At 33.2% G+C, this 8,774-nt stretch overlaps 1 non-coding gene across 1 annotated transcript; it reads left to right on the forward strand.

The window, feature by feature from the left end:
* Window positions 1-7,588: 7,588 nt before the first annotated feature.
* On the forward strand, window positions 7,589-7,692 carry LOC123849114 (U6 spliceosomal RNA). Its single transcript, XR_006791952.1, has one exon. It is a non-coding gene; the product is annotated as a U6 spliceosomal RNA (small nuclear RNA).
* The last annotated feature ends 1,082 nt before the right edge of the window (window positions 7,693-8,774 follow it).

Genomic DNA, 8,774 nt, shown 5'->3' on the forward strand with positions numbered 1-8,774 from the left:
CTGAAGAACCAACACAAGAATGGACATCTGAGAACTTCAGTTAATGAAATTCTAATTGACATTTTAAAATGGAAGTATAAAATGAGTAAAGACACAAAAAGAAAGGGAAGTCATATTAGAAAAGGAGGTAACTTTTGAAATAAAAATGTAATTTTTGAACTAGAATAGCCAATATCATAAAAAAAGTTTATGTAATGAAAGGTGAATCTGAGGACATTACGAAGAAGGCAGCATAGGGAAATAAATAAGAAATGTCAAATCAGGTAGAAGGTCATGAGAAAAAGCACACAAACCTCTAACCAATATCTATTTGGAGTCCTGAAAGGAAAGAAAGACAAAAGCAGAGATGTAATATTCAGAGTTCATGACAAAGAATTGTCCAGATTCCATAAAAGACACGAATCCTCATATTCAAGAAGTATAATACTTCTTCAACATGATAATTAAAAATAAACCTCATCAATAAATAATCAATCAATAAACCTTGATGTAGGGAAATTGCACAGCTTCAAAAACAAAGATCTATTCACAACAAACAGAAAAACTTCACCAATATAGAAGGAATGATGTTGATAGTAAACTTCTGAACAGCAAAGAGAAAAGCCAAAGGCATTGGAAAAACATCTTCAAATATTGAAAGGAAGCAACTCACCATCTGGGATTCTAGAGCCAGCTAAATTACTATTTAAGAGTAAAAAATACATAGAGATGTTTTGATGAAAATTCTGAAAGATATTATACTAATAATTTTTCCATGAAAGGACCTTCTTTAGAAATAAGGTAACTGAATTGTAAAGGAATGATGGAGAACACAAGAAGAATGAACAAATATGTTGTAAACAATGGTTAAATCCAAGCAAACACTGATTTTATGAAACAACAAATACTGACTATACTTAGAGTTGCTAAAAGACTTTGAACTATAATAATGTACAAAAAACAGTAAGAATGAAGGAAGAGTGAATAGATTCTAAACTACCTAAGGTCTTGAGAAGCAGGTTAGAGATATTTAATGGTTTCAGAAATAGTTTTGTCAAGTGTGGATAATAGAATTCAAATAATATAAATAGAAAATATAAAACAGAAAAAATACTTTAAAATAATATTCAATAAAAGAGAAAAATACCATTAATTGTTTGGAACAAAATGGACATAATTACCAACTGTTGATGCCTCAGATAGCTTTAAAACTTACATAGTAACAACAATAGTGACTAAGATTTATATGGCTCTTACTATTGCCAAGCACTTTTCTAAGCATCACACATATATTGCCTCATTTAGTAGTTAAACTGAAGCCAGTATGAATTGTTAAAGCATTAAATTAGAAAAAAAAATTGAATCCATTGTTGGTTTGCTATTTAATTTTTATCAATTTACTTAAACTAAAAAAAAGAAAAAAAGCTCACTCATTTCTCCTACCTTCCACCTCTTGGAACCACCAATCTGTTCTTTGTGTCTTTGAGTTTGTTTTTCTGTTTTTTTATTATTATTTTAGATTCCACATATAAAGATATCATTCAGTATTTTTCTTTCTCTGTTTAACTTATTTTGCTCAGGATAATGCTCTCAGGGTCCATGTTATTGCAAATGGCAAGACTGAATTCTCTCTTTATGGCTAATACTCCATGATATTAATATACTACATTTTCTTTCTTTGTGAATTGATGAACACAGTTTTTTTTTTTTCCATATTTTAGCTATTGCAAATAATGTTGCAGTGAACATGGGGGTGCATTTTTCTTTTCAAATTAGTTTTTTGTTTTCTTCAGATAAATATCCAGAAGTGGAATTGCTGGATCATATGGTAGTTCTATTTTTAATTTTTTGAGGCATACCCAATGTTTTCCATAGTAATTGCACCAATTTGCATTCCCATCAAACAGTGCACAAGGGTTCCCTCTCCTCTACATCACTGCCAACACTTTGTTATTTTTCTTCTTTTTAGATATAACCATTCTAACAGCTGGGGGTAATATCTCATGGTTTTGATTTGCATTTCTCTGATGATCAATAATGCTGAGCATCGTTTTATGTACCTGTTGGTCATCTATATGTCTTCTTCGAAAAAATATCATTTCAGATCTTCTGTTTTTAAATCAGATTTGTTTTGCTACTGAATTGCATGAGTTCTCTGCATATTTTCGATGTAAGTCTCTTATCAGATATATGATTTGCAATTATTTTCTCCCTCTTCGTAGGCTACCTCTTCATTTTGTTGATGGTTTCTTTGCTGTGTAGAAGTTTTTTAATTTGATGTAGTCCCACATGTTTATTTTTGCTTGTGCTGCTTTTGTTTTTGGTGCCAGATTAAAAAAATATTTGCTAACAGGGCACCGGGTAGCACAACTGGCTAAGTTTCCAACTCTTGATTTTGGCTCAGGTCATGATTCACTCATGCACTCTCTAAAAAAAAAAAAAAAATTAAAAAAATAATAATAAATAATTTAAAAAATTAAAAAGTTAAAAATTCACTGCCAAGACTTATGTCAAGATTACCACCTGTTTTTTAATTCCCCTAGGAATTTAATGGGTTTAGGTCTTATGTTCAATCTTTAATTTATTTTGAGTTCATTTTTGTGTATGGTATAAGATAGTGGTCTAGTTTCATTCTTTTGCATGTGAATGTCCACTTTTCCCAGCACCATTTATTGAAGAAACTGTCCTTCCCCTATTGTATATGCTTGGCTCCTTTGCTATAAATTAATTGATTACAGATGTGTGGGTTTTTTCAAGATAGATACAAATATTGTCTCATGAATCCATAAATATTAAATAAGTTTAATTATGGGGGGTTGAAAGTAGGAGAAAAGAATCTTATTAGAGTGGCTGAAGACTGACTTCAAGAAAACATAGGCAATTCTGCTTCATACCTCTAATGAACTCCTGTTCGATAAAGTGAGGATGCATGTGTGAAGCAAGATTGAAAACTATATAAGTCTAAATACAGAATAATAACTCATTCTTGGAAGAAAGGTTGACTGAGGTCCTGTTGGTTGTGTTCTGCATGATCTATAGATCACCGTTTCACTCAGACTTCAGTGTAAATGCTGCGTGCTAGGGTTGTGCAGTCCACAACATGAAAAAATCATATGCAAAGGCCCTGGGGAGCAAAACTGTGATGTTTTATTCCCCAAATATTTAGATGTTGAAATAAATGGGGAGAAAGTTTAACTTGAGTATACAGATGATCATATTCAAGTTCTCTATTCTCTTCTACATGTTTGATACATAAAATTTTAAATAAAAGAAACAACATACAGGTGCAGTTTCTGCAATAGAAGGAAGTATCTATTACCAATGTCAGAGATGTGTCTTTCCATTTCTAAAAGGTTCTAAATCAAGAACTTTTTGAAATGTAAATACACTGTAATACTTCTATTAATAAAACAAATAAAAGTATGATGATTAATTCTTAAACTTTTATTTAAGCCATTATTTTATTATTCTGCTACCTACAGTAAGCCTCAATTGGCCCTTATTTAAATTCAAGAGTCTGACTAGCTGATCTCTTCTATTCTATTTAAATTAAACCTTCTCCAGTTTTATGATTTGCAATTCAAAACTTATAACTCCACTTTAGCTATACAAATATAGGATTCATTTCTTAAGTAAGTAAAAAGGTCTTGAGTTATATTAACATTGCATTTTACTAAGCAATTTAACCAGATATATAAATTCCTTTTAAAAATATCTCATCAATTAAAAAAAATACACACTATTGCTTCTTTGTGAATTCGGTAAGACATTTTTGGAGGATGTTTGAATCAATGTTTCCATCGTATTCTGAAAATTCAGTATGATATCTTCAATCACAAATCTTGTAGTTCTAAACTGACATATTTTCTACTAGGTCATTTTGTTTAACTTCAAACATCATAGGTTCCTTTGTAAGGAAGGCATAAAAGCAATTTTCTTTTAAAGTGAACTGAAGCCTGACTGAAAAAAAAAATCATTCTTTTGTCACACTATAATCTATTGTTTCAGTTAGAGAGAAATCACACACAGAAAAGAGTATAAGGGTGCACCATGAAATTATTATGACAAGAAGAAATGCCAAAATAATAGGATTAAAGGTGTTGTCTCTTCTTCAAGAATGATGTGAACTCCAAAATAACTTGACAGTTTCATGTTGAACTGTGAAGTACCTTAAATGCAATATACTTGAGTACCATATACATTCATAGCAAAATTAAAATGAATCTTTGTATTTAAAAAAAACTAATGAACATTGGAATTTTATTCATATTAATGTGCTTTTTTGCTGACCTTCAAGTATTCTTTTTTTTTTTTTTTAAGATTTTATTTATTTAGGGGCGCCTGGGTGGCTCAGTTGGTTAAGCAACTGCCTTCGGCTCAGGTTATGATCCTGGAGTCCCAGGATCGAGTCCCACATCGGGCTCCCTGCTCGGCAGGGAGTCTGCTTCTCCCTCTGATCCTCCCCCTCTCATGCTCTCTGTCTCCCATTCTCTCTCTCAGATAAATAAATAAAAAATCTTTAAAAAAAAAAAGATTTTATTTATTTATTTGACAGAGAGAGACACAGTGAGAGAGGGAACACAAGCAGGGGGAGTGGGAGAGGGAGAAGCAGGCTCCCTGCTAGGCAGGGAGCCCAATGTGGGGCTCAACCCCAGGACCCTGGGATCATGACCTGAGCCAAAGGCAGATGCTTAACGATTGAGCCACCCAGGCGCCCCTGATCTTCAAGTATTCCTTTCATTTTTTCTAGAGAAGTATAATTCTAATGTTCAGGACAGATCACTATAAATTATAGCATAAAGTGAATATAACTGAAAAATGTTATTTGTTTTCATCATAACCATGTTCTCGTGTAGAAAATGTTATTGTAAGGGGATATTGAATGTTTTTATTCTGTACACTTTTCTAGTTGCTGTAGGTGTACAATGAAATAAATATATATAAATAATGTATAAAATAAAATGAATACAAAAGAATCCTGCTCTTACGTTACTAACCTAATTGTGGAGACAACTTAGGAGCACACACAGGGAAGAGGGGGGATGGGAAGGAAGGGAGAGTGATTGATTGTTGTGCATAGTTGTTGTTGAAAAAACCTCCTCAGAAGAGCTGACACTTAATGTAGACAGTGAAGGATGAGCCTGACAGGGCTTTCCCACATTGTAGGAATTGATGCATATATGAGAAAGTTATGGATTAAATTATTACTTAAAAATATTAACTGGGACCTTCCTAGAAAACATCATAAACATTCCTTCTTGAAGCTGAATTCCAGTGAGGGGGGCAGTCATTATAAAGTAGGTCCCTCTCTTACTGAAAAAAAATGAACACTGCTGGATTTTAAATGTACATTTTTTTAGGAACATAAAAAATTTGCAAAGGTAGTAAAGGACATGTCAAAACAAAAGGGAAAGGAGGTCCCATATAAGCCAGCAGAACACAGGAACACTGTAGTTGTTGCAGTGCAAGATATATCTACTCAGGAGAAGTTGGCTTCAGTTTTGGAGTCTGGTAGAAGGAAACAGATGTCTGAGGCCAGGGCCTGATCAAGTCACACAGCCTTAGAAGTGACTTCCCAAAGTAACTTGAGATACCAACAGTGTAAGGCTGAAACAAAAGGAAACCATCAATCCAACACATCCTGAAGCATCATATCCACACTGGTGTATCACCAGGGTTTATTAAACAAGAAAAAAAAAAGAAAACATAAAAAAATAACAGTAAACAGGAGCGATCCAGTAAAGATAAAATGTTTACAATTCTTTCTTTGCCGGGGGGTAGTGGTATTGTTAGGGTTTGGTTTACTTTAGACTTTAATTAGTTTTGTACACATTTTGTAACTTCTGTAACTGTTTTTATACACAATATTTCTGACACCAATGAGTGGGTTTTTCCCATACTAATAACCACTTCTCCAACTCTCTGAACATCAAGTGTATACAATTCAATTAAATTCTGACACCAACTACTGGAGTTAAGGCAAATGCCACAGGTTACGGACTCAGACCCTCAAGACTGTCCCCAACTTCAGATGTCAATCACAAGTTCTGGGCCTCTCCTACTTCTTACTGATCAGGTATAAACTGGGGGCTCTCACAACACCCTCCTCAGTTCAGTAACTTGTTATAACAGCTCACAGAACTCAGGAAAACTCTACTCACTATCGCCAGTTTATTATAAAAAATATAACCCAGGAACAGCCAAATCCAAGAAAAAGGGTTAGGGACACATAAGCAAAGAGGCACAAAATTCCCCATCCTCCCTCCAGGTGTGCACCTCAATATGCTTGCCAACCTGGAAGCTCTCCAAATACCACTCTTCAGGGGTTTTATGGAAGTTCCATTATATAGGCATGATTGATTAAATCATTGGCCATGGGTGATCTCCTCAGAGATCAGGGCCTGGTTGGTTCTCCTGACAACCAGTCCTCATCTTGAAGCTATCTAGGGGCCCACTGAGAGTCATCTTATTAGCATAAACTCAGATATGGCTGAAAGAGTCTTATTATGTTAACAAAAGCTACTCTTATCACTCAGGAAATTCTTTTAGGAGCTCTGTGTCTGGAATGAGGGACCAAAGACCAAGTACAGAGGTATTATTATATATCATTATTACACTATGACAACTAAATGAAAGAGTACATTCAAGATTTATTTTTTTAAGATTTTTACTTATTTATTTGAGAGAGAGCGAGAGAGAGAGCACAAGCAGGGTGAAGGGCAGAGGGAGAAGCAGACTCTCCACTGAGCAGGGAGCCCAATGTGAGACTCGATCCTGGGACTCCGTGATCATGACCTAAGCCGAAGGCAGATGCTTAACCAACTGAGCCACCCAGTTGCCCACATTCAAGATTTTTAAAAAATATAAACAAGTAAAAAAAAAATCTTAAATGTAACATAAAAGAGAAAAAATTGAAATAGAAGAGGTGGAATGAATAGAAAACAAAAATTAAATCAGTGAATATACAACTAACATGACTAATGACATTAAATAAATAAATACACTAATTAGAACAGCAATATTTGAGATTGATTTAAAAGTCCAACTGTAAATTGTTTACAAGACACAAACATAAAATATGAGAATACAGAATGACTGAAAGCAAATGGATGAATAGACAGTTTGTAAATACCAAGCAAAAGAAAGCTAATGTAGATATGCTATTATTAGAAAAAAATAGACTTTAAGATAAAATAGTATTAATAGAAATTAACAGGATTGTTTAATAATGATGTTTTGTTTGTATTCTTGTCCTATTTTTCTGTCACATACTGAATGAAGTATATTAAAGATTTTACATTATGTTTTTAAGATTTTTCTCTCCTCTGTGTTTATGAAAATTTTTATTTATATACTCCTAGGCTATGATTTCAGGTGCATAGAGTTTAAAATTATTATTAGTTCTTGGTAAGTTAAAATTTTTATTATTATGAACTAATCTTCATTACTTTCTATTAATGTTTTTTACCTTAAAGGCTATTTTGTGCAATACTAACATTTTGCATGTTATGTCTTTATCCATTCATATGCTTTGTCCCTTCGTATGCAAATGATGTAATACATATGCAATTGGAATCTAAATAGTAAAGGGGATAAAGAATAAAGAATATTAGATACATAACAGAATATTTTCTAAATGCAATGATACAGAGAAGATTAGCATGACCCCTGTACAAGGAGGACATGCAAATTCATGAAGCACTCCATATTTAAAAGAAAGAAAAAAGAATATTTTCCAAATGTAGTTCAAAAAACAAAATTAAATAATTATCCCAATTAGGGTAATTATTTATGAATAACTATGAATGCCAACTAAGATGATTACAATGAAAACCCCACTGGATACATTACAACCAAACTGAGGAAAACCAGAGATAAAGAGAAAAATGTGAAAGGGGACAAGAAAAAGACATATTACATATAAGAGAACAATGATATAAATTACTGTTCTCATTAGAAAAAAAAGGAGATAGAGGATAATGGAATATCATCTACAAAATGCTTTAAAGAAAATCTCTCAACCAAGATTTCTATATCCAGTGAAAATATACATTAAAGATAAGAATGAAATGCAGAAATTTCACAGAAATACAAAAGTTAGGATAAGACAACCACAGCTATCTATCTCCATTGTCCAGAATGAAGTAAAAAGTGAAAAACTTGGGGGTGCCTGGGTGGCTCAGTCGTTAAGCGTCTGCCTTCAAGTCAGGTCATGATCCCAGGGTCCTGGGATCGAGCCCCACACTGGGCTCCCTGCTCCACGGGAAGCCTGTTTCTCCCTCTCCCCCTCCCCCTGCTTGTGTTCCCTCTCTCCTTGTGTCTCTCTCTGTCAAATAAATAAATAAAATCTTAAAAAAATAAAAGTGAAAAACTCATATATAATTTCCTAAGTCACAAGGGAAAAAAATTAGCCTAGAGCAAGACTTGGCATGATTTCTACAATAACCTTCTATAAATTACTGTTCTAGGGAAAGCTCAATGGATTCAAAGATGTGTATTACTTTGAAAAGGAAGAGATGATTTGAAATATATTATCCAAAATAATAAAAAAAGAAACAATGTGAAAGACTAGTATCAGAAGAATATTATCACAAAAATGTTACTGTAAATTGTGACTGAATAATCCAAATGACCATAAATGGGGGGGGGAGAAGATATGAAATAATCATTTATATATTTATATAGAAAGCACAAAGCAGAAACACAAGTGCCCTGAAAAGAGATACGCATAAGAGACTGAATAAGAGCTACCAGAGTTCAGGGAAGTTTGAGAGGAAAAAAAAATAAAATTATAA

Source organism: Mirounga angustirostris, unplaced genomic scaffold (genome assembly GCF_029215605.1).
Source record: "Mirounga angustirostris isolate CCGP_5_RB_7025 unplaced genomic scaffold, mMirAng1.0.hap1 SCAF_2, whole genome shotgun sequence".
Lineage (NCBI taxonomy): Eukaryota > Metazoa > Chordata > Mammalia > Carnivora > Phocidae > Mirounga > Mirounga angustirostris.